General features: G+C 37.2%; 1 protein-coding gene across 38 annotated transcripts in view; it reads left to right on the forward strand.

The window, feature by feature from the left end:
* Window positions 1-26,937, forward strand: part of ZBTB20 (zinc finger and BTB domain containing 20) — an 846,735-nt gene that overhangs the window by 243,269 nt on the left and 576,529 nt on the right. The gene's annotated exons all lie outside the window — the stretch shown is intronic.

Raw genomic sequence — 26,937 nt, forward strand, 5'->3', positions numbered from 1 at the left:
AGCCTTGACATACTGCTTTTCCTATTTGGAACCAGTCTGTTTTTCCATGTTCAGTTCTAACTGCTGCTTCCTGACCTGCATACAGGTTTCTCAAGAGGCAGGTCAGGTGGTCTGGTATTCCTATCTCTTTCAGAATTTTTCACAGTTTATTGTGATCCACATAGTCAAAGGCTTTGGCCTAGTTAACAAAACAGAAGTAGATGTTTTTCTGGAACTCTCTTGTCTTTTTGATGATCCAGCAGATGTTGACAATTTGATCTCTGGTTCCTCTGCCTTTTCTAAATCCAGCTTGAACATCTGGAAGTCCATGGTTCACATATTGTTGTAGCCTGGCTTGGAGAATTTTGAGCATTACTTTACTTGTGTGTGAGATGAGTGCATTTGTGTGGTAGTTTGAGCATTCTTTGGGATTGCCTTTCTTTGGGACTGGATTGAAAACTGACCTTTTCTAGTTCTTTGGCCACTTCTGAGGTTTCCAAATTTGCTGGCATATTGACTACAGCACTTTCACAGGATCATTTTTTAGGATTTGAATTCCATCACCTCCACTAGCTTTGTTAATAGTGATGCTTCCTAAAGTAGACTTGACTTCACATTCCAGGATGTCTGGCTCTAGGTGAGTGATCACACCATTGTGATTATCTGTGTTGTGAAGATCTTTTTTGTACAGTTCTTCTGTGTTTTCTTGCCACCTCTTTCTAATATCTTCTGCTTCTGTTAGGTCCATACCATTTCTATCCTTTACTGAGCCCATCTTTGCATGAAATGTTCTCCTGGTATCTCTAATTTTCTCGAAGAGGTCTCTAGTCTTTCCCATTCTATTGTTTTCCTCTATTTCTTTGCACTGATCACTGAGGAAGGCTTTCTTATCTCTCCTTGGTATTCTTTGGAACTCTACATTCAAATGGGTATATCTTTCCTTTTCTCCTTTGCTTTTTGCTTCTCTCTCTTCACAGCAATTTTTAAGGCCTCTTTACTCAAGACATAAATTACGAGTTACAAAATTTTTTCATAGTGGTATCAAGATATTATAGGCCAAGTATGCACCTAAACTTTAGTGTCATAGAGTGACAAAATTATTGCACTAAATAACAGCTTGTTGAAACAATGAGATAATATAATCTTTGTATTTAGCATAGGCAAGAGCTTTATTAGAGTGTTATTTATCTGGCTATATAAAAATATACCTCCATTAAGTGATAATTGGAAGTCATGAGCATCCAGGACTGAATTGAGAAAGCAAGGCTCAGCTCAGAGAGGTTAAAATCCAACCTTATAGAGCCAGTAAGTGACTGAGACCGAATTTAAACTAAATTTTTCACTCTGAATAGAGTGAAAAACCTGTATTCTTTATACTTCTCCCAAGTTAGTTCCCAAAGAGTTGAAATATTTTTATGCTGAAAATGTAAGTAAGAAATATTATTATATAAGAGTAAATGGAGCAGAAAGTAAAGCCAGTCCTGAGAGAATTGCAATAGAATTAGAAGCATTTGTTGCTCCTTTCCAACTCATGATTGTGGGATATTACAGGTGTGTTTTCTTTACAAATACTCAATAGGCCAACAATTTGAATTTTTAAAAATATATAATTATGTCTTATCTACTGAACAATTCTTATAAGTTGGAGCTCCTCTGCTGTACTTATGTTCTGGATAATACAATTGTATACTGAAAGAACAGACAGAATTAGAAGTAGGTACTGGATAGCCCTGCCAGAAAAAAATAAAGATTAAGTAGAAGTGAAAATTAATCTCTGAAATAGTAACGTAGTTAAATATCAAAGTGATTTTGATATACAAAATTATGATTTGCTTCCAAAATATATTAATTGAATTAACTATTCTAATTTGTCTTGTTCCTATTGCTATAAGAACCAAAGAGAAAAAAGTATCTTTCTGCTAAATTGCAGATTACTTTTTGGTATATCAAGCTTCCACTGTGGTGAACATCAGACCCAGTTTCGGGCACTAGAAATACAGCTCTGAGCAAGAAGACCAAGATACTCTAACTCATGAGTTAAAATGGCAGTAGGATGGCAGTATGCATGTATCAGTCAGTCAGTTCAGTTGCTGAGTTGTGTCCAGCTCTTTGTGATCCCATGAACTATAGCAGGCCAGGATTCCCCATCCATCACCAACTCCTGGAGCTTGCTCAAACTCAAGTTAGTGATGCCATCCAACCATCTCATCCTCTGCCGTCCCTTTCTCCTCCTGCCTTCAAATCTTTCCCAACATTAGGGTCTTTACCAATGAACCAGTACTTCACATCAGGTGGCCAAAGTATTGAAGTTTCAGCTTCAGCATCAGTCCTTCCAGTGAATATTCAGGACTGATTTCCTTCGTGGATTGACTGGTTTGGTCTCCTTGAGGTATAAGGGACTCTCAAGAGTCTTCTGCAATACCACAGTTCAAAAGCATCAGTTCTTCAGTGCTCAGCTTTTTTTATGGTCCAACTCTCACATACATACATTTCTACTGGAAAAACCATAGCTTTGATTAGATGGACCTTTGTTGGCAAAGTAATGTCTTTGCTTTTTAATATACTGTCTAGGTTTTTCATAGCTTTTCTTCCAAGGAGCAAGCATCTTTTAATTTTATGTCTGCAGGCAACATTTGCATTGCTTTTGGAGCCCAAGAAAATAAGATCTGTCACTGTTTCCACTATTTCCCCATCTATTTGCTATGAAGTGATGGGACCAGATGTTATGATCTTAGTTTTCTGAATGTTGAGTTTTAAGCCAACTTTTTCACTCTCCTGTTTCATCTATCAAGAGACTCTTTAGTTGCTCTTCACTTTCTGTCCTAAGGGTGGTGTCATCTGCATATCTGAGATTATTGATATTTCTCCTGGCAGTCTTCATTCCAGCTTGTGCTTCATCCAGCCTGGGATTTCAAATGATGTACTCTGCATTTAAGTTAAATAAGCAGGGTGACAATATACAGCGTTGATGTACTCCTTTCTCAATTTGGAACTGGTCTATTGTTCCATGTCCAGTTCTAACTGTTGCTTCTTGACTTGCATATAGATTTCTCAGGAAGCAGGTTAGATGGTCTGGTATTTCCATCTCTTTCAGAATTTTCCACAGTTTGTTGTGATCCACACAGTCAAAGGCTTTGGCATAGTCAATGAAGCAGATGTTTTTCTGGAATTCTCTTGCTTTTTCAATGATCCAGCAGATGTTGGCAATTTGATCTCTGCCTTTTTTAAATCCAGCTTGAACATCTGGAAGTTCTTGGTTCATGTACTGTTGAAACCTAGCTTGGAGAATTTTGAACATTGCTCGCGTGTGAGATGAGTGCAATTGTGTGGTAGTTTGAACATTCTTTGGCACTGCCCTTCTTTGGGATTGGACTGAAAACTGACCTTTTCCAGTCCTGTGGCCACTGCTGAGTTTTCCAAATTTGCTGGCATATTAAGGGCAGCGCTTTCACAGCATCATTTTTTTAGGATATGAAATAGCTCAGCTAGAATTCTATCACCTCCACTAGCTCTGTTCATAGTGGTGCTTCCTAAGGCCCACTTCACTTCGCATTCTAGGATGTATGGCTCAAGATGAATGATCACACCATCGTGGTTATCTAAGTCATAAAGATCTTTTTTGTATAGTTCTTCTGTGTATTCTTGCCACCTCTTCATAATATCTTTTGCTTTTGTTAGTTCCATACCATTATCTGTCCTTTATTGTGCCCATCTTTGCATGAAATGTTCCCTTGCGATCTCTGATTGTCCTGAAGAGATCTCTAGTCTTTCCCTTTCTATTGTCTTCCCCTATTTCTTTGCATTGATCACTTAGGAAGGCTTTCTTATCTTGCCTTGCTATTCTTTGGAACTCTGCATTCAGATGGATATATCTTTCCTTTTCTCCTTTGCCTTTTGCTTCTCTTCTTTTCTCAGCTATTTGTAAGGCCTCCTCAGACAACCATTTTGCCTTTTTACATTTCTTTTTCTTGGGGATGGCCTTGATCACTGCCTCCTGTATGATGTCACGAACCTCCGTCCATAGTTCTTCAGGCACTCTGTCTATCAGATCTGATCTCTTGAATCTATTTGTCACTTCCACTGTATAATCACAAGGGATTTGATATAGGTTGATATAGGTCATACCTGAATCATACCTGAAGAAATCATTAAATTTCTTCAATTTAAGTCTGAATTTGGCAATAAGCAGTTCATGATCTGAGCACAGTTAGTTCCTGGCCTTGTTTTTGCTGACTGTATAGAGCGTCTCCATCTTTGGCTGCAAAGAATATAATGAACCTGATTTCGGTATTGACTATCTGGTGATGTCCATGTGTAGAGTCTTCTCTTGTGTTGTTGGAAGAGAGTGTTTGCTATGGCCATTGCATTCTCTTGGCAAAACTGTTAGCCTTTGCCCTATTTCATTTTGTACTCCAACACCAAACTTGACTGTTGCTCCAGGTATCTCTTGACTTCCTAATTTGCATTCCAGTTCCCTATGATGAAAAGGACATATTTTTTGGTTGTTAATTCTAGAAGGTCTTGTAGATCTTCATTGAACCATTCAACTTCAGCATTTCTTCAGCATTAATGATTGGGGCATAGACTTGCATTACTGTGATACTGAATGTTTTGCCTTGGAAATGAACAGAGATCATTCTGTTGTTTTTGAGACTGCACTGAAGTACTGCATTTCAGATTCTTTTGTTGACAATGAGGGCTACTCAATTTCTTCTAAGGGATTCTTGCCACAGTAGTTGATATAATGGTCATCTGAATTAAATTCGTCCATTCCAGTCCATTTTATTTCACTGATTCCTAAAATGTCAGTGTTCACTCTTGCCTGACTATTTTGTGTGTATGGGAGGAAACAAAAAGAGAAATTACAGTTATATTAAGATATGTCTAGAAAGAAGCTGTTCCATCCAGGGTGGGATTACTAGATGGCCCTCTTGCAAATGAAATTCTGCCTCTTTGAGAATGCAGTATGAATTTGCCAGCATCTACTGGTAATACAAGGATTTCATGGTTTTTTTAGTAATATAGTGTGCATATAGTAAGTTTTTAGAATTGGTACTAGAAATTGAGGGGCTTCCCAGGATGGAGCAGAGATAAAGCATCTGCCTGCCAATGCAGGAGATGCAAGAGATGCAGGTTCGATCCCTGGGTTCAAAAGATCTCCTGGAGTAGGGCATGGTAACCCATTCCAGTATTCTTGCCTGGAGAATTTCATGGACAGAGGAGCCTGCTGTGTGATAATCCATAGTGTCACAAAGAGTTGGACATCACTGAATGACTGAGCAGAAAACACTATAGGCTATTTAGGAAGTACAACAGAAAAAAAAAAAAAATGGCTAGGGAAGTGGAAAGGGTCATTGATGGACTTCCTGTGGAAATAACACTTAAACTAGGAGCAGGAAAATATAAAGAAGCCAGTCAGGGAAAAATCTGGAGTACAAGAAATTTGATCTCTAAATTCTTATAGGTTGCTAAGTGTTGTGCGCACAAGGTGTATGTGTATTAGAGTAGTCAGGTAAGGGTATGTGTGTCCTGTCTGTCCGCTATTTACAATGTAAAATTAGAATGTCTGCTTCAAGGGCATCCAGTTGACCCTCCTCTTCATCCTGATAGTAAACACAGCAAAAATAAGCATTCAGGAATGGGTTAAAGAAGCTTAACTATTTCCTCCTAAAACCTTACGGACTTATTTGTGAAAGCCAAAGTTAGTTAAGCTACAAGGAGAGGGACTGGATTTATTGTTATTCTCAGCTGCCTTTATCAATTCCATCACCTGCTTTGATCTCAAGGGTTAGAAGAGGAGCCACATGAATTCTTGATCATTTCTCCCTTTGCCAAATTATCTTTTCTAGGAGTAATATCATACCCTTTCCTCTTTTTCTGTATATCAAGGCCATAAATGAAAATGGAAAATCAAATGAATTTCTTTAGATTTAATTTTTTTTTAACTATTAGTCTTATAATTGTGTGTTTAGTGCTTAGTAGCTCAGTCGTGTCCACCTGTTTTTGACCCCATGGACTGTAGCCCACCAGGCTCCTCTGTCCATGGGGGTTCTTAAGGCAAGAACACTGGAGTGGGTTTCCCTGTGCTCCTCCAGGGAATCTTCCCAACCCAGGGATCAGACCCAGATCTCCTACATTGCAGGCAGATTACTTTACCAGGGAAGTCTTATAATTAGGTTGCTGTTGCTGCTGCTGCTGCTGCTTATAATTAGGTTGCTACAGTCATGTCCAACTCTGCAACCCCACAGACAGCAGCCCACCAGGCTCCTCCATCTCTGGGATTCTCTAGGCAAGAATACTGGAGGGGGTTGCCATTTCCTTCTCCGTATAATTAGGTTAAGCTATAAAATTTTAGGAATATGTAGTTATCTTTCCCTGGTATCTCAGCTGGTAAAGAATCTGCCTGCAATGCAAGACCCAAGTTCAATTCCTGGGTCAGAAGGATCCCCTGGAGAAGGGATAAGCTACCCACTCCAGTATTCTTGGACTTCCCTCGTGGCTCAGATAGTAAAGAATCCACCTGCAGTGCAGGAGACCTGGGTTCGATCCCTGGGTTGGGAAGATCCCTTGGAGGAGGGCATGGCAACCCACTCCAGTTTTCTTGCCTGTCTATTCCCCATGGACAGAGGAGCCTGGTGGCTACAGTCCATGGGGTCCCAAAGAGTCAGACATGATTGAGCAACTAAGCACACAGCACAGTTATCTTTCCATTTGAATTGCACACAAGAAATCTGTTCTTCTCATCTTTACCCTCATTCTCAAGCAGGAATTTCTCCAAATGCTTCATTCAAAATTAAATTGTTTATCTATAACTAGACAAGAATATGTGGTAGTAAATTATTGAAATTGATGAGATTTGATTGAATTTTCCTGAGTTTAATGTGTCTAATCAACACTGCAGTCAGGGCATTATTATTGCCCATTGCTTACTGCTGTAAGAGATGACAGTATTACCAGGATCCAGGATGATGCTGTAAGAAAAACTGCACAATGAAATACACACTCTATTGTGAGTATTTGAAAAATAGAGCAGAATAACACTTTCAGAAATGTATTTTTAGATAAGCAGATTTACACTTTTTTGACTAGAGACTGACCACCTCTCGGTATAAATTTTGATAGGCTTTGCTTTCGTACATGCTCAGTCGTGTCTGACTCTTTGCGACTCCATGAACTGTAGCCTGCCAGGCTCCTCTGCCCATGGAATTCTTCAGGCAAGAATACTAAGTGGATTTCCTTCTTAAGAGGATCTTCCAGACCCAGGGATTGAACTGGTGTTTTCTGCATCTCTTACATTGGCAGAGGGATTCTTTACCACTGTGTTGATAGACTTTACGTACATTCTAATTTATAAACCAAATTGTGGTGTGATTGATAACACAAATTGTTAGCAGTTATACCATTGAATATTATCACACAAATTCCCATAATTTTGTTTTTATCATGATAACAGAAACCAAAAATAAAGGCAAGAACTACTTCCTTTTCAGAAATACTACAGTGCACAATTTTTGCTATGTAACTGAGTTAACCATTCAATTTGTCATCCAACCATGACTGAGATTTTGCTTTTACAAACAGTTATCCAAGTGTCAAGAATATTAAGTTGTAATGGAAGGTCATTATCATACTGAAGCTTCAAATACTATAAATAAAAAACACATCAAGTACATTTTTTATAACTTGTAAGCATGTACTATAATCTCATAGAAAATTACAAACCTGTTAAAGAGCATTTGTGATAACATATACCTGAATTATAAACCAATTTTGAAATTTTATTCTACTCAAGTTGTGTCTCTGAAAGTATATATCAAGAATAGATTCAAGAAAACTCCAGGGCCAATGGGGATTCCCAGGTGGCACAGTGGTAAAGAATCCACCTGCCAATACAGGAGACACAAGAGATGTGGGTTCGATCCCTGGGTTGGGAAGATTCCCTGAAGTAGGAGATGGCAAGCCACTCCAGTTCTTGACTGGAAAATGCCATAGACAGAGGATCCTGGTGGACTGCAGTCCATGGGAATGCAAAGAGTCAGACATAACTGAGCAGCTGATCAGGCACACACGCACCAGGGCCAATATTAAAAGTTGACAATGAACTATATAAAATTTACATTTCTCATTAGTCTCATTTGGTGTGTTTCAATAACTTTGCAGAACTAAACTATAGAGACCTAGAAGCACAACTTGCACAATGAGTATAGTATTTAAGATGTTTAGTTTTTTCAGCTTATGAAGATTTTCATCATACATTGTTTCCTATAGTCATGAAGACATGATTACAGTCCATCAACAAAGTACCAAATAGATATTTATTCATTGTAGTAGCTACAGATGCTCAAAATAGATATTTAAATCTCAAACATATTTCCCACTGTTTTGTATTAGATTGTTGTCCAGTTGCTAAGTCATCTCTGACTCTTTGCATCCCCATGGACTGCAGCATACCAGGCTCACCTGTTCACTATCTCTCTGAGTTTGCTCAAATTCATGTCCATTGAGTCAGTGTTGCTGTATAACCATCTCACTCTCTGCTGTCCTCTTCTGTGTTATATTATTAAGACTTAGAAGTATAAACTGTTAGATCTATAAGAAAATTTGCATTATCTTTTTAGTATAATCTAGTTATTTTACAGATAAGGAAATGGAAACATAGTGAAATTGAATAGGACTAGACAAGTGCAGAATGAAGAACTGAGTAACGCAGTACTGTTTACTTCCATCTTCACCAATTTTGCTTCACTTTTCACCATCTACAACAATTTTTCTGCTATCTTTATTTTTAAAATGCATACACATGGTGAAAATTTTTAAAAATAAAATGGCACACAAAGATGTAAAATGAGAAATATGTTTATACCAACTTAAAGTGCTATTACTAGAGATAGATTCAAGTGTACATGTACAAAAATGTACCTATATACCTGCATTTTTAAAATGAACAAGAATCACATCATTTAGGTTTTCTTTGTATTTTGCTTTCTTTTTAGTACTATATCTTAGAGATTTTACAGAATTTATATAATAGTGTATTATGCTATGTCATCTTTTTTATAGCTTCATAATATTTCCATTTTACGACTGTAACAAAATGTATTTAACCATGGTCAAATTTATGGATACTTGGTTATTTTCAATTTTTTCCATCTTCAAAAACATTACAATAAACAGCCTTCTAAATACATCTTTTTTTTTTTTCCATTTATTTTTATTAGTTGGAGGCTAATTACTTCACAACATTACAGTAGGTTTTGTCATCATTGACATGAATCAGCCATGGAGTTACATGTATTCCACATCCCGATCCCCCCTCCTACCTCCCTCTCCACCCGATTCCTCTAGGTCTTCCCAGTGCACCAGCCCTGAGCACTTGTATCATGCATCCAACCTGGGCTGGTGATCTGTTTCACTCTAGATAATATACATGCTGTTCTCTCGAAACATCCCACCCTCGCCTTCTCCCAGAGTCCCAAAGTCTGTTCTGTACATCTGTGTCTCTTTTTCTGTTTTGCATATAGGGTTATCGTTACCATCTTTCTAAATTCCATATATATGTGTTAGTATGCTGTAATGTTCTTTATCTTTCTGGCTTACTTCACTCTGTATAATGGGCTCCAGTTTCATCCATCTCATTAGAACTGGTTCAAATGGATTCTTTTTAATGGCTGAGTAATATTCCTTTGTGTATATGTACCATAGCTTCCTTATCCATTCGTCTGCTGGTGGGCATCTAGGTTGCTTCCATGTCCTGGCTATTATAAACAGTGCTGCAATGAACATTGGGGTGCACGTGTCTCTTTCAGATCTAGTTTCCTCAGTGTGTATGCCTAGGAGTGGGATTGCTGGGTCATATGGCAGTTCTATTTCCAGTTTTTTAAGGAATCTCCACACTGTTCTCCATAGTGGCTGTACTAGTTTGCATTCCCACCAAAAGTGTAAGAGGGTTCCCTTTTCTCCACACCTTCTCCAGCATTTATTGCTTGTAGACTTTTGGATAGCAGCCATCCTGACTGGAGTGTAATGGTACCTCATTGAGGTTCTGATTTGCATTTCTCTGATAATGAGTGATGTTGAGCATCTTTTCATGTGTTTGTTAGCCATCTGTATGTCTTCTTTGGAGAAATGTCTGTTTAGTTTTTTGGCCCATTTTTTGATTGGGGCATTTATTTTTTCTGGAATTGAACTGCAGGAGTTGCTTGTATATTTTTGAGACTAATCCTTTGTCTGTTGCTTCATTTGCTATTATTTTCTCCCATTCTGAAGGCTGTCTTTTCACCTTGCTTATAGTTTCCTTTGTTGTGCAAAAGCTTTTAAGTTTCATTAGGTCCCATTTGTTTAGTTTTGCTTTTATTTCCAATATTCTGGGAGGTGGGTCCTAGAGGATCCTGCTGTGATTTATGTCGGAGAGTGTTTTGCCTATGTTCTTCTCTAGAAGTTTTATAGTTTCTGGTCTTACATTTAGATCTTTAATCCATTTTGAGTTTATTTTTGTGTATGGTGTTAGAAAGTGTTCTAGTTTCATTCTTTTACAAGTGGTTGACCAGTTTTCCCAGCACCACTTGTTAAAGAGGTTGTCTTTTTTCCATTGTATATCCTTGCCTCCTTTGTTGAAGATAAGGTGTCCATAGGTTTGTGGATTTATCTCTGGGCTTTCTATTCTGTTCCATTGATCTATATTTCTGTCTTTGTGCCAATACCATACTGTCTTGATGACTGTGGCTTTGTAGTAGAGTCTGAAGTCAGGCAGGTTGATTCCTCCAGTTCCATTCTTCTTTCTCAAGATTACTTTGGCTATTCGAGGTTTTTTGTATTTCCATACAAATTGTGAAATTCTTTGGTCTAGTTCTGTGAAAAATACCGTTGGTAGCTTGATAGGGATTGCATTGAATCTATAGATTGCTTTGGGTAGTATAGCCATTTTGACAATATTGATTCTTCCAATCCATGAACACAGTATGTTTCTCCATCTGTTTGTGTCCTCTTTGATTTCTTTCACCACTGTTTTATAGTTTTCTATGTATAGGTCTTTTGTTTCTTTAGGTAGATATACTCCTAAGTATTTTATTCTTTTTGTTGCAATGGTGAATGGTATTGTTTCTTTAATTTCTCTTTCTGTTTTCTCATTGTTAGTGTATAGGAATGCAAGGGATTTCTGTGTGTTAATTTTATATCCTGCAACTTTACTATATTCATTGATTAGCTCTAGTAATTTTCTGGTAGAGTCTTTAGGGTTTTCTATGTAGAGGATCATGTCGTCTGCAAACAGCGAGAGTTTCACTTCTTCTTTTCCTATCTGGATTCCTTTTACTTCTTTTTCTGCTCTGATTGCTGTGGCCAACACTTCCAAAACTATGTTGAATAGTAGTGGTGAGAGTGGGCACCCTTGTCTTGTTCCTGATTTCAGGGGAAATGCTTTCAATTTTTCACCATTGAGGGTGATGCTTGCTGTGGGTTTGTCATAGGTAGCTTTTATTATGTTGAGGTATACTCCTTCTATTCCTGCTTTCTGGAGAGTTTTAATCATAAATGAGTGTTGAATTTTGTCAGAGGCTTTCTCTGCATCTATTGAGATAATCATATGGTTTTTATCTTTCAATTTGTTAATGTGGTGTATTACATTGATTGATTTGCGGATATTAAAGAATCCTTGCATTCCTGGGATAAAGCCCACTTGGTCATGATGTATGATCTTTTTAATATGTTGTTGGAGTCTGTTTGCTAGAATTTTGTTAAGGATTTTTGCATCTATGTTCATCATGATATTGGCCTGTAGTTTTCTTTTTTTGTGGCATCTTTGTCTGGTTTTGGAATTAGGGTGATGGTGGCCTCATAGAATGAGTTTGGAAGTTTACCTTCTTCTGCAATTTTCTAGAAGAGTTTGAGTAAGATAGGTGTTAGCTCTTCTCTAAATTTTTGGTAGAATTCAGCTGTGAAGCCATCTGGTCCTGTGCTTTTGTTTGCTGGAAAATTTCTGATTACAGTTTCAATTTCCGTGCTTGTGATGGCTCTGTTAAGATCTTCTATTTCTTCCTGGTTAAGTTTTGGAAAGTTATACTTTTCTAAGAATTTGTCCATTTCTTCCAAGTTGTCTATTTTATTGGCATAGAGCTGCTGGTAGTAGTCTCTTATGATCCTTTGTATTTCATTGTTGTCTGTTGTGATCTCTCCATTTTCATTTCTAATTTTGTTAATTTGGTTCTTCTCTCTTTGTTTCTTAATGAGTCTTGCTAATGGTTTGTCAATTTTGTTTATTTTTTTAAAAAAACAGCTTTTAGCTTTGTTGATTTTTACTATGGTCTCTTTAGTTTCTTTTGCATTTATTTCTGCCCTAATTTTTAAGATTTCTTTCCTTCTACTAACCCTGGGGTTCTTCATTTCTTCCTTCTCTGTTGCTTTAGGTGTAGTGTTAGGTTATTTATTTGACTTTTTTCTTGTTTCTTGAGGTAAGCCTGTAATGCTATGAACCTTCCCCTTAGCACTGCTTTTACAGTGTCCCATAGGTTTTGGGTTGTTGTGTTTTCATTTTCATTCATTTCTATGCATATTTTGATTTCTTTTTTGGTTTCTTCTATGATTTGTTGGTTATTCAGAAGCATGTTATTTAGCCTCCATATGTTTGAATTTTTAACAATTTTTTTCCTGTAATTGAGATCTAATCTTACTGCACTGTGGTCAGAAAAGATGACTGGAATGATTTCAATTTTTTTTGAATTTTCCAAGACCAGATTTATGGCCCAGGATGTGATTTATTCTGGAGAAGGTTCCGTGTGCACTTGAGAAAAAGGTGAAATTGATTGTTTTGGGGTGAAATGTCCTATAGATATCAATTAGTTCTAGCTGGTCCATTGTGTCATTTAAGGTTTGTGTTTCCTTGTTAATTTTCTGTTTAGTTGATCTATCCATAGTTGTGAGTGAGGTATTAAAGTCTCCCACTATTATTGTGTTACTATTAATTTCCTCTTTCATACTGGTTAGCGTTTGCCGTACATATTGGGGTGCTCCTTTGTTGGGTGCATATATATTTATAATTGTTGTATCTTCTTCTTGGATTGATCCTTTGATCATTATGTAGTGTCCTTCTTTGTCTCTATTCACATCCTGTATTTGAAAGTCTGTTTTACTGATATGAGTATTGCGACTCCTGCTTTCTTTTGGTCTCCGTTTGTGTGAAATATTTTTTTCCAGCCCTTCACTTTTAGTCTGTATGTGTCCCTTGTTTTGAGATGGGTCTCTTGTAGACAGCAATTATAGGGGTCTTGTTTTTTTTTTTTTTTTCTTTTCTCTTTTAATTAGTTGGAGGCTAATTACTTCACAACATTTCAGTGGGTTTCTTTTTGTATCCATTCAGCCAATCTTTGTCTTTTGGTTGGGGCATTCAATCTATTTACATTTAAGGTAATTATTGATAGGTGTGGTCCAGTTGCCATTTACTTTGTTGTTTTGGGTTCACGTTTATACAACCTTTCTGCATTTCCTGTCTAGAGAAGATCCTTTAGCATTTGTTGAAGAGCTGGTTTGGTGGTGCTGAATTCTCTTAGCTTTTGCTTGTCTGTAAAGCTTTTGAATTCTCCTTCATATCTGAATGAGATCCTTGCTGGATACAGTAATCTAGGTTGTAGGTTACTCTCTTTCATTACTTTAAGTATGTCCTGCCATTCCCTTCTGGCCTGGAAGGTTTCTATTGAAAGATCAGCTGTTATCCGTATGGGAATCCCTTTGTGTGTTATTTGTTGTTTCTCCCTTGCTACCTTTAATATTTGTTCTTTGTGTTTGATCTTTGTTAATTTGATTAGTATGTGTCTTGGGGTGTTTCGCCTTGGGTTTATCCTGTTTGGGACTCTCTGGGTTTCTTGGACTTGGGTGGCTATTTCCTTCCCCATTTTGGGGAAGTTTTCAGCTATTATCTCCTCGAGTATTTTCTCATGGCCTTTCTTTTTGTCTTCTTCTTCTGGGACTCCTATGATTCGAATGTTGGGGCACTTTACATTGTCCCAGAGGTCCCTGAGGTTGTCCTCATTTCTTTTGATTCTTTTTTCTTTTTTCCTCTCTGCTTCATTTATTTCCACCATTTTATCTTCTACCTCACTTATCCTATCTTCTGCCTCCGTTATTCTACTCTTGGTTCCCTCCAGAGTGTTTTTTGTCTCATTTATTGCATTATTCATTTTTAATTGACTCTTTTTTATTTCTTCTAGGTCTTTATTAAACATTTCTTGCATCTTCTCAATCTTTGTCTCCAGGCTATTTATCTGTAACTCCATTTTGTTTTGAAGATTTTGGATCATTTTTATTATCATTATTCTAAATTCTTTTTCAGGTAGATTCCCTATCTCCTCCTCTTTTGTTTGGCTTGGTGGGCATTTTTCATGTTCCTTTACCTGCTGGGTATTTCTCTGCCTTTTCATCTTGTTTAGTTTGCTGTGTCTGGAGTGGGCTCTCTGTATTCTGGAGGTCTGTGGTTTCTTTTTATTGTGGAGGTTTTACCCAGTGGGTGGGGTTGGACGATTGGCTTGTCAAGGTTTCCTGGTTAGGGAAGCTTGCGTCGGTGTTCTGGTGCATGGAACTAGATTTCTTCTCTCTGGAGTGAAATGGAGTGCCCAGTAATGAGTTCTGAGATGGGTCTATGTGTTAGGTGTGACCTTGGGCAGCCTGTATGTTGACGTTCAGGGCTATGTTCCTGCATTGCTGGAGAATTTGCGTGGTATGTCTTGCTCTGAAATTTACTGGCTCTTGGGTGGTGGTTGGTTTCAGTGTAGGTATGGAGGCTTTTGGACGGTCTCTTATTACTTAATGTTCCCTGTAGTCAGGAGTTTTCTGGTGTTCTCAGGTTTTAGGCTTAAGTCTCCTGGCTCTGGATTTCAGTTTTATTCTTCCAGTAGTCTCAAGACTTCTCCAACTATACAGCACTGATAATAAAACTTCTAGGTTAATGGTGAAAAGATTCTCCCCCATGAGGGATACCCAGAGAGGTTCACAGAGTTACATGAAGAAGAGGAGAGGGTGGAGGGAGACAGAGATGAGCAGGAGGAGAAAAGGGGGGACTCAAGAGGAGAGAGACCGATCTACACAGTTGTCTGTTCCCAGAGTGTTCTCCGTAGCCCAGACACCCACAAAGATTCACAGAATTGGATTGGGAAGAGAAGGGGAAAGGAGGAAATAGAGGTGTTCTGAGGTAGAAAACGGAGAGTCAAGATTGGGAGAGAGTAATCAACACACTCCTGAATAAAAATGGGAACTGAATATTGGATTCTTAAATGTCCACAATTTATATTATATACTGAAAAACAAAGATTAAAAATCTGGAGTAGAGGTTAGACTCTTAAAAATACAATATTAAAAACAAAAACCAAAACACAAAAAAATTTTAGAAATATATATGAAGTTTGGTTTAAAAATAGGGCTTCTCTTTTTTTTTTTTTTTTTTGGCAAGGTTATAGTGTAATGAAAATGAAAATTAAGGAGTAGTAGAGGAGTAATAGAGGACTTTAAAAGGAAATAAGAGAAAAAGAAAAAAGAAGAGAAAAAGGAAAAAAAATAAGAAAAAAAATTTTTTCCTCATCAAAAAAATCATAAAAATCTATGAAAATGAAAGTTAAGGAGTAATGGGGCAGTAATCAGGAATTTTAAAAGAAAATAAAAGAGAAAAAAGAAAAAAAAAAGAAAAAAAATTTTTTTTACTTAAAAAAAAAAAAAGTAAAAATATATCTAGGAATGTCTCTGGAGCTGTTGCGGTCAGTGTGGGTTCAGTTCAGTTTCAGATAGCTCCTTGTTCCAGCTTACACTTCTCGATATCTACAGGCCCCTTCTGGTGTTGTCAGTGTTAGCTACAGGGATTTTAATCTGTTGCACTGGTCCCTTCTGAAGGGGTTCCCTTTGTTTATTTGGCTTCTGTTTGCTGGTCTCTTCAGGGCCTAATTTCCTCCCTGACCCAGGCGGGCAGAGGTGGTCTCTTATTCAGGTTGCTAGTTCCGTCGCGCTGCAGGGAGGGACTGGCGCTGCTTTCCCCATCTACGCTGCTCAGGCTCCCGGCTGTTCTTTATGGACCGTGACCTGCGCTGCACGCGGTTCCAGCCCTCCGCTGTTCCACAAAAGCGCGGAACAAAAAGCTGCACCTGCTTTTTGTGGTCGGAGCGGCTCAGGCAGCCAGGAGCCTGATGGGCGCACTCTCCCTGGGTGCGTGCGCCTTGTCCTCTCCGCGTCCCCAGCCCCAGTCCCCGCCCGCGTGGGTCGGGTGCCTGCGCCCTCCAAATACATCTTTTAATTATTCTAATGTATGTGCACAGTGTCTCAGTCATGTCCGACCCTGTGGACTGTAGCATGCCAGCCTCCTCTGTCCATGGAATTTTATAGGCAAGGATACTGGAGCAGACTGCCAGGGGATCCTCCTGACCCAGGGTTTGAACCTGTATCTCTTGTGTCTCCTGCATTGGCAGACAGATTCTTTACCATTAACACCACCTGGGAAGCCCATTCTAAAGGATACATAATATAATTTCCTAGGTATACTTTGTAATTAAAATTTTGATAGCTTTTTAAAATTTTCTTTTAAAAACATAGCTCTAATATATACTACTAACAACAGTGTAAGAGGATACCTACTTTCTTGCACCCTTATCAAGACTTGGCTTTAACAAATTTTTGTTCTAATTTGAAAAGAGAAAATTATATTTAATCACTGTGTTGATTTGTATTTATTTATTTATTAGTACAGCTAAACACAATTTAAATATTTTGCTGTCAAAATTGTGAGTGGCTGTTAAATGCTTCCTATTTTTCTATTGTTTTATTTTTTTTCTATTGATTTGTATAACCTCCCATATATGGAAAATAACCATATTAGGTTTTAAAATATTTCACAGCTTTTAATTTACTTTTTGACTTTTGTTATGGAGTTTTACATACCAGCATTTATCAATCATTTCCTTTATGGTGTAGAAAATACATAGAAAAATTACCCATAGTTTCTTCTAGGATATTTGTAATTTGGTCTCTTTTAAATTTTACATCCCTTTAAAGATCTAAATTTAAGACCAGAAACTATAAAACTCCTAGAGGAGAACATAGGCAAAACACTCTCCGACATAAATCACAGCAGGATCCTCTAGGACCCACCTCCCAGAATATTGGAAATAAAAGCAAAAATAAACAAATGGGACCTAATGAAACTTAAAAGCTTTTGCACAACAAAGGAAACTGTAAGCAAGGTGAGAAGACAGCCTTCAGAATGGGAGAAAATAATAGCAAATGAAGCAACAGACAAAGGATTAGTCTCAAGAATATACAAGCAACTTCTGCAGCTCAATTACAGAAAAATAAATGAGCCAATCAAAAAATGGGACAAAGAACTAAACAGACGTTTCTCCAAAGAAGACATACAGATGGCTAACAAACACATGAAAAGATGCTCAACATCACTCATTATCAGAGAAATGCAAATCAAAACCACAATGAGGTACCATTACACTCCAGTCAGGATGGCTGCTATCCAAAAGTCTACAAGCAATAAATGCTGGAGAGGGTGTGGAGAAAAGGGAACCCTCTTACACTTTTGGTGGGAATGCAAACTAGTACAGCCACTATGGAGAACAGTGTGGAGATTCCTTAAAAAACTGGAAATAGAACCGCCATATGACCCAGCAATCCCACTTCTGGGCATACACACCGAGGAAACTAGATCTGAAAGAGACACGTGCACCCCAATGTTCATTGCAGCACTGTTTATAATTGCCAGGACATGGAAGCAACCTAGATGCCCATCAGCAAATGAATGGATAAGGAAGCTGTGGTACATATACACAATGGAATATTACTCAGTCGTTAAAAAGAATCCATTTGAACCAGTTCTAATGAGATGGATGAAACTGGAGCCCATTATACAGAGTGAAGTAAACCAGAAAGATAAAGACCAGTACAGTATACTAACGCATATATATGGAATTTTAAAAGATGGTAATGATAACCCAATATGCAAAACAGAAAAAGAGACACAGATGTACAGAACAGACTTTGGGACTCTATGGGAGAAGCCGAGGGTGGGATGTTCTCAGAGAATAGCACTGAAACAAGTATACTATCAAAGGTGAAACAGATCACCAGCCCAGGTTGGATGCATGAGACAAGTGCTTAGGGCTGGTGCACTGGGAAGACCCAGAGGGATGGGATGGAGATGGAGGCGGGAGGGGGGATCAGGATGGGGAACACATGTAAATCCATGGCTGATTCACTTCAATGTATGGCAAAAACCACTACAATATTGTAAAGTAATTAGCCTCCAACTAATGAAAATAAATGAAAAAATAAATAAATAAATAAATTTTACATCCTTAATTCAACAAAATGTTATTTTTGTATAGTATATTTTAAAAAATATTAATATATTTTGTGGAATTAAAATAAACATTTTTTATTGTATCACTTGAAAAGACAGAGTTTTGTTTTGTTTTTTTTTTCTTGGCCCCTGAGTACCTCAGGAAGGCAGAGTTCAGCACTTCAATTAAAACAAAAAAAAAAAGGAAAAAATTGGCAGAGTGAGAATTGAAATGTCAAAATTGACCTATTTTTCTTTACCAATCACTAATGTCTATTGTTTATGACATACAAAAATCCCAAGAAACTTTTTTACTTATGAGAATAAATTATTATATTTAGATAATCTAAGCAATGATTAAATCAGTGAACGTATCATAGAATAAATCAAAACCCCTAGCAAGACACTTTTAACAGCAATTTCAATTCATATGGTAATGTTAATTTTACTTAGGAAAAGCACTTACTTCTCAGTAAGAACTTATAGCTGTACAAGTAAAATAAAAATGTAAATGTTCTAATTTAAGCAGGACATAGTAGCCTGGTGATGAATAAATGTATCTGTTCCTTGAAAAGTTCACTTCAAATCATCATCATCCCTAAAAGGCGATTACTTTGAATGGTTTTTGTAAGCTTGCAAAGCAGCTTGGATACTCTTGAGAGTTCTGATAGCTGACATCTTTGTATGGTTTGTAAATAAGTAAAGGAGCCATTCAGTTAGAAAATTGAATATTTGTCAATAAAAGAACAATACTCAGTTTCCATGTGCGTGCTCTAATTCACTTCAGCCATGTCCGACTCTTTTGCAACCCTGTGAACTGTAGAACACCAGGCTACTCTGTCCAAGGGATTTTCCAGGCAAGAATACTGGACTGGGTAGCCCTGCCCCCCCCAGGAGCTCTTCCTCACCCAGGGATAGCACCTGTGTCTGTTATCTCTCGTGCATAGGCAGGTAGCTTCTTTACCACTAGTGCCACCTGGGAAGCCCATATTCAGCTTAACATCTATTATATTTATGACTAGAATTGATTAGGAAAGAAGTATGTGTGCATGCTCATTTACTCAGTCATGTCTGACTGTGTGACATGGACTGCAGCCTGCCAGGCTCCTCTTTCCATGGAGTTTTCCAGACAAAAATACTGGAGTGAGTTGCCATTTCCTTCTCCAGGGTATATTCTGAACCTATGGATTGAACCGAAGTCTCTTTCCTCTCCTGCATTGGCTGGTGGATTCTTTACCACTGTGCCACCTGGGAGAGAAGTAAGGACAGAAGAAATGTGAATCTGTGAGGGAGAGGAACCAAGAACTGCAACTTAATTTTTTCTTACCCTTCACTTTATTTTTAATATAATATTCTTTTTTTTTCATTATAAAAGTAACAGAGCATCATAGTCAAACTATTTGGACAACATGAAAATGCAGAAAGAATATAATAAAATCACTCTTCAGGTTTATGAACATTTGTTTCTGTTAATAAATGATTTTTCTCTGGTGTGATTTTCTTTTTGGTTATAAAATATTCTGTATGGTGGATGTGTTAAATTAATTTAGTCCATTTCTTATTCCTGAACTTGAAGTTGCTTCTAGTATTTCTCTATTACAATAACCTATTTATTAATATTATTGTGTACACATTCTTATGAACATCCCTGATTATGTCCTTAGCACAAGTTACTATATGTAGAATACTTGAGTTAAAGATACACACATTTTTCAAGTTTTTTAATGCATTCAGTTATATCACTTACACATTTCTGTGGCCTCAGAAGCAGTCTCAGAGAGTGTCTGTTTTTGCTCATATTCTCTCAGTTCTTGGTATAACTCTACGTGGTTCACCGAAAAGCTCTCAGTGGTCTGGGAAGGGTGAGTACAAAGAGGTGGGAAGAGGTGAAGCAGAGGTGAGAGCCATTTTTGTTGAAGAAATGTGGCAGGCTATTGCAAGCTTTGGAGAGAAGCTTTCTCCAAAGCAAACTTTCACTTTTGGAGCCAGCTGAGACTCTGCCTGTTAACTTGCCATAGTTCCTACATCCCTATTTGCTTTGACTCAGTGACCCGACCCTTCAGGCACATGCCATGTATTCAGTGATTAAGACCACTTACTCATACTAATCATTATACACAGAAAATACATTAAAAATTTGTATTCATTACTCAATATATTTTGCTCCTCAAGTGTCATGAAACATTCAGGGTATATTAACTGGCAACTGCACACCTGGAGTATATTACTGAGCTTTAGAAACTGTTAATTTAAAAAATCAAATATTTAATTTTGAGGAAAAAATCAGTTTTGGATTTTAAGCATATATATCATCTTTCATTTTGGCCCAATTAACCCAGCAGGTGTGTGCAAATTAGGTCACTACTTTGTCACCGTGGTAACATGCTTTGGGGAGGTGGATCTTAACTATCTCCAGCACAGGGGATGTTGGCTGAGTAAGTATTAAGAGATGCCTTACAAATAAACAAGGCACAATTTAATACATTAGAGTGTAGAAAATAGGTCTGGTGCTAGGTATCAACAGATAATATTCCATGACATGAAAACAAGTACTACCTTAAATTTATATTAACTAAAGAGGTCTAATGAGCTGTAGAAATAGAACTTCCAAGACTTATGATCTCTGAAAGGACAGTAAAACTTACTGATGATCACTCATAAGGTGATTGTCTCATTTTCCCATTGAGTAAAGAGTTTAGGAGACAGAGCCAGGTTCCCTATAGTTTAAGGACATTTTTAGAAATAAGCTGTGGTTTTCAGGATGTCAACACCTTCCTGCTTACTCATTCTAGTGACTAAAATCTAGTCAGGGTTTTTAAAAGGACAGTGTCTAAACATTTCTTTTAAGTGCTGTTTTTTTTTTTTATCATTATTCATAACTGCTTATGGGTTAAGAAGTTGGCAGACTTGGTCTATGCCAGCACTCCAGCATTAATACAAGTCTCTAACTCAGGCTTCTTCTCACCAGGTGGAAAAAGCAGACATGCTTCAAGATTGCTGGTAGAGATTGTGCAATCTGTTGGGTTGCTGAAGGTTCCAAATCATGTGGGCATTCTGCAGCCCCACAGAGTGGGAGAATTTCTTCACTTATCCCTCACAAGTTCACACCTCTTTTGGTCATTAAAATTGTAAATCTACATTATCAGATGCAGAAAACAGGCCAAATTAGTGATATTAAATGTATTTCCAAAGAAGTACATCTCCTCGGACCACTTTCAGCACTCAGTCACAAATGATATTTCCATTAAGCCTGTGTCACCAGTTCCTGTGCAGCTTTATGTTTTTCAATTATGTTTGCATCACTTGTTATCATTTTGAAGTATTTTTGTATATAATATTTTTTGTGATATTTTATATATGGGGTTTCAAAAACTTGAATCCCTCTCATGTTTGTTTTCAGTTGATTGTAACTTCAGTTTTATTACTTATTTCTTGTGTTTTTAGTAGTTAATATTTACAAAACACCTGACTAGACTCTTCAAGATTCCTCCCCCCAATCTCCCTCTCTATGCGTCAAGGATGAGAGGCACATAGAAGAGGCAAGGTGACTTGTGACTTAGCCTGTGTCACAGAGTATGTGAATTTACTTTCAAATGAGAAGTTTGGAGACTCACAAAGGGATCCTTGCTAAGTGGAAAAACAGTTGACTCAAGCACTCTTTTACCTCTAACTTCTTTTTCACCAGCACAAACTCCCTCCCTGTATTCAAGACTTCTTTTCTCATCTATTCCTCAGTGGACACTGAAAAAAAAATTCTTTTAAAGAGCTGGTTCATAACATAAAAGCCTGAAGTCTCAGTTAAACCTGTTAACTTGCTAAGGGTAAGGGTATGTATTGTTCACCGGAGAACAGAATGCCATATTCTCCCAGATCTGCTGGGGAACAGGGAGGGTGGCAGTACAAATTAGCATCAGAACAAAGCTTTATCACAGTGGGATCCCAGGTTGTTTTAGATATAAGATTCGGAACAAAAATATGGAGAGGGATTGAATCCATCAAATCTAATAAAGGAAATTGTAGTAGATTCAGGGAACTTGGACCCCTGAATTATAGTAGCCAGGTTGGGGAGGAAATGGGCAGTTAAACAAAGTAGTGCTGCATCTTTCTTTCATTGTTTGATGAAATAATTTTTACCCCTTTTAACTGGAATTTTTTTTAAAAAAAGAAAAGAGCCTGGTATATCTGAAACAAAGAGCTTACACAGTCACCGAGCTAGTTGGTTTTTATACCTTCCTTTACTGAGTATTGTCCTTCAGTACAATACAGAGCCATTTCTTTGTTCTCACAGCTAGCAGTTAAATTGTATGTAAATGTATGCAAATTAGATGCTGTCTAATAAAGAGAGTCATTAGATGGAAGAAATATTTAGTTTAGAAAAAAAAGCAGGTGTATTGTGTAAAAGAAAATGTAAGGCTACAAAAAAGCCCAAACTTTTGTGGACAGTTTCAGAAAAAAATCATTAAAATAGATTTTAAAAGACTTACGTCTTCCTGACCTTTCCTTTGTGCTTATATATATGTGTGTGTTTTTAAAATATTTACATATAAAACTAGAGGATTGGCTTCTTTCCCAGAATTACTGGAAGCACCTTCACCAGGAACATTTGGACTTGAATAATCTCCACAGCAGCATTTTCTTTCTTGAATTAAATGAATTGTAAAATGGGTGATTGGCCCAGAAACACTGACTTATTTGGGTTCCTTTCCTTTAGGTAGATAGAGGCTTAGTGGCCCCATGGTAGGTACCTTGCAACTGATCACCTTGATTGCTTTAAGGTTCTCCTTTCACACTTTTCCACCCTAGCCTCTTAGAGGCTACCATAGGCTTCTTATATATTATATGTTCCTTGAGAGGAACCCACAGTTCCTTTTGAACTTCATCAATGCTGTATTAAATGTTTAGCATAATGCTTAGCACTTAGTAAGCGCTCATATTTATTTCTGAATGGTTAAGTGAATGAATGAGTTGATAAATAAATGAAATGTAATATCACATACATTAAACATTTTAATAGTCAGTAAAGTGGTTATGGGTATGTCAATACCTTTGTAGTCCCCAGAAGACAGTCACTGAAGCAATTCCTCAGGTTTGCATATATAGAAGTTGTATGGTAAATGTGTAGCGAAAAAAATTAAATACTTTGCTGTCCTGTTTTCTCAAGTAACAAAGACATTGAGTGCTAAACAAGTGTGTCACTTCTTGTGGCAGTTATTGTGGAGGCAAAAATAAGTAAGCAGTGTAGTCTCTCTAGGAGCTCCTAGTTTCTAGAGGAATCAGCCATACCCATACTTAATACACAGCAAATGGTACAATGTGGAGTTACAGGTAAAATATTATGAGGGCATGAAAGAGAAATTCTGATTTAAAAGTGTCTGATATAGTTTCTTAGAAGAAAGTGGAACTGAAGTAGGAAGTCTTGAAAGTCATGAGGAGCAGATGGTTGTCTGTGGTGGAGTGGAAAAGAGCAAAGTTGTACAATTCTCTATGTTGCAGTCCCAAGTTAATGGAAATATACTGGATTTTCTTCTATTCTCTCATGAATTTACAGCAACAGCTTGATTTTAACCTCTGTGGAAACACAAATGAGAGCTGTGAGGGATACAATAATGACTAAAGTGAAATTATAACTCCAAGCCAAAATTTTAATCACAGCTACTGAATGGGAAATAAGGTAAATATGCAAAAAGACTTTATAACTTTTAAATTCTAAGGTACTAGAAATATAAAATTTTGTTATTCATAATGTGTAACGTTTCCATGGTATGAAATAAAATTTAGGAGATAAGAGATTTGGGGACAGAATGGGTACCTCATCAATGTTTTGTACCTTATATTTTAGTTTACAAAGTATCTTCCTGAATTACTGTCTTATTTTATTTTTACAACAACCCTTAAAGTTGTAGAACTTATTATTTCTATTTTGCAAGTTAAGAAACTGAGGTTCTGAGAACTTCAGTGACTTAACCAAGGTCACACAGTAAGTGTCAGAGCCAGATTTTCCTGACAGATTATCTAATTCTTTTCAAATACTTCGTTATTACCTAGAAACAGTGTATGGGAGAATCATATAGTTAGAGAATCGGCATACATCTTGCTTCTAACTTTATTCCAAATATTTTTCATCAGTTTGGTTTTATATCCACATTTTCTCCATTTTGGCAAGGGTAAAATATACAAGACTAAAAGTGAGGGAGGTATACATGGACAGAAACAGATGATCTGGGTAACTGATAGGAATAGGAAGAATCGCAATGGGTCTGTGGATTGAAAGCATTTTAATTAGTTTCTTGACTTTTGAGTTAAAGAAAAGATTTCAGTGGAAAGGTGAAAAATATGCTGTATTGAACTCATCTTGGAGGTAACCAAAGGTCTGTGGGACTAACAGCTTTTGATATTACTTAGTGCTTATTATTGTTATTATTATTATTTCTTTTTAATTATGCAAAGTGCTAATCAGTTTGATTATGCACAGTGCTAATCAGGTTAATTATGCAAAGTGCTAATCAGTTCTTCTTGAAGCACACGAGGAGAACAGAGGTGCTGGCGGTGAATGGCGTAAGCTAGATGGGGGTAGTCACGGCAGTCATTCCTTATTAAGATAGGGGTAGAAAAGATAGCAAGGGGAATTTATCCACAAAAGTATAGAGAAAGGGAAAGATAACTTTGGGCGCAGGAAAGATTGTGGTTTTGGCAGAATGGTGCTTACACATAGAAAGCTGATTTCCTCCCCCTGTTGCATAGTTTGGTTAGATAGTCTCTGCTATATTTTGAAGGCACTCATTTGAAGCCAAAAAGACTGCAGAGGGAAAGAAACAGAGTATTGTATAGCTAGACAAGTTGTCAAAACAACTTATTGTAGTTGGCAAGCACCAATTCCTGGGAGGACAGTAGAGGAAGTAGAAATCTAATAGACCTATACATGAAAGAGGACATCAATAAAGAGAATTGAAAAATTAAGGGAGTGCCATTCTGATAAAATAAACAGGGCCATCTCACCGCTGTATTGTTATTGGGATGGCTGTCTGCGCAGCATATTTCCTGAGGTGAACTGAGGGTTTCTTGGTGCTTGCAGTGGTCTCTATTGAGAGTGGTGATGACGAATATGACAATAAGGGTTTTATGTAATAGCTCCTAGTTGGATCAGCTTTGTTGCTGCTGAAATCAAAGTGAATTTTAATATTAACTTGCAGGTCTATGCTTATTAAGCTGGGTGACTTCCTGTGAAGATGAGTTTATAGCAATATGTTCGTATGTTTTTATAGAACAATGACCGTGGAGCTCCCTTAGGAAAGCCCTTTTTATTCAGTTCTCCTGTTCTATTATGTGGTTTGATAAGCTATCAATGAAATACTGCAATATCTACTTGTTTGAATGTATTCAAAGAGCAGAAAGCATTTCAGGATGAATAGTAATTTTTAAAAAATGGTTTTAGTCCATGTAACTTTTCATTTAGTCTGGAATTTGAGCCGGACCTTTTTAAGTCACTTATATAAGGAGAGTCTGCTTCCCCTTTATAAGCTGACAAACCGAGTATTTATTTACGTTCCTTTTTTAGTCCTCTGTCTAAGCACAACTCATCTTCACAAATGCCTATATTGAGCTTGAGTTCTAGAAATGTTCAAATCATGGTAAGAATGCTGCAAAGTTGTTGGTGATGTCTTCAGAATGGGGCATATGAATGAGGTTTTTTCCAGGAAGCATTGGTACTTGGAATAAAGACAAGCTTTCAGTTTTTATTTCTTCTGTAAGACCAATTTCATTTTAAAATATAAAGAGAATGACATAAATCTTTGGTTTCCAAGGAGAGTCTGGAAAGGAATAGATTGTTAGAGGACAGCGCCCACAAATTGAGAAAGCCTGTTGGGGGCCATTTGAGAATTTGGCTGGAAAATTCCGTTATAAGCCATCCTTCTGCTCAGCTTCATGGGAACAGGGTTTTATAAATGAAACATCACTTCTGTATTTCCCAACCCCCTGAGTCTAAGATAAGGATGAAATGTTCATATTATCACTTTATCAAAATCTATTGAGTTATTTCTTGACAAATTTAAAAAGGTTTCTTAATGGTTCTACACAAAGGACACCTTGTAAATTCAATTTATTAGTGGTATACTAAACTCTTGTTTCCTGATAAAGGTATTTGAACCCAAAAACATTGCTATGTAAGGCATTTAAAATGTCACTGTGTCTAGAACATGTTGTGATCCAAATGGCACTTAAAATTAATTTAGTACCATATAATATGTACAATGCCTGGAGAATCCCAGGGACAGGGGAGCCTGGTGGGCTGCCATCTATGGGATCACACAGAGTCGGACATGACTGAAATGACTTAGCAGCAGCAGCAACAACATGGACAATCTCTTGATTAATTGTACACTTGCACCTTCATCATATACACTCTCATCCACAGACCCATTCCTCACTTCATTAATCAAATATTATTTGGGCACTTCCTCGTATAAAGTGTGTACTAGTAACTATGTGTTAATAACAGTACCATTTATGTCCCAGATAATGGAAATACAATTAGCCAAAAAGCAACAAGATAGCTGACATCATAGAATTCACTTACACAAGATGAGATGGTATTTTTCTCATGGTCTTCAACCTTAGGAGCAAAGAGTTTGCTCTTCATTTCCTCTTAG

The sequence above is a fragment of the Dama dama genome, chromosome 19 (assembly GCF_033118175.1).
Source record: "Dama dama isolate Ldn47 chromosome 19, ASM3311817v1, whole genome shotgun sequence".
NCBI classification, from domain to species: Eukaryota; Metazoa; Chordata; class Mammalia; order Artiodactyla; family Cervidae; genus Dama; species Dama dama.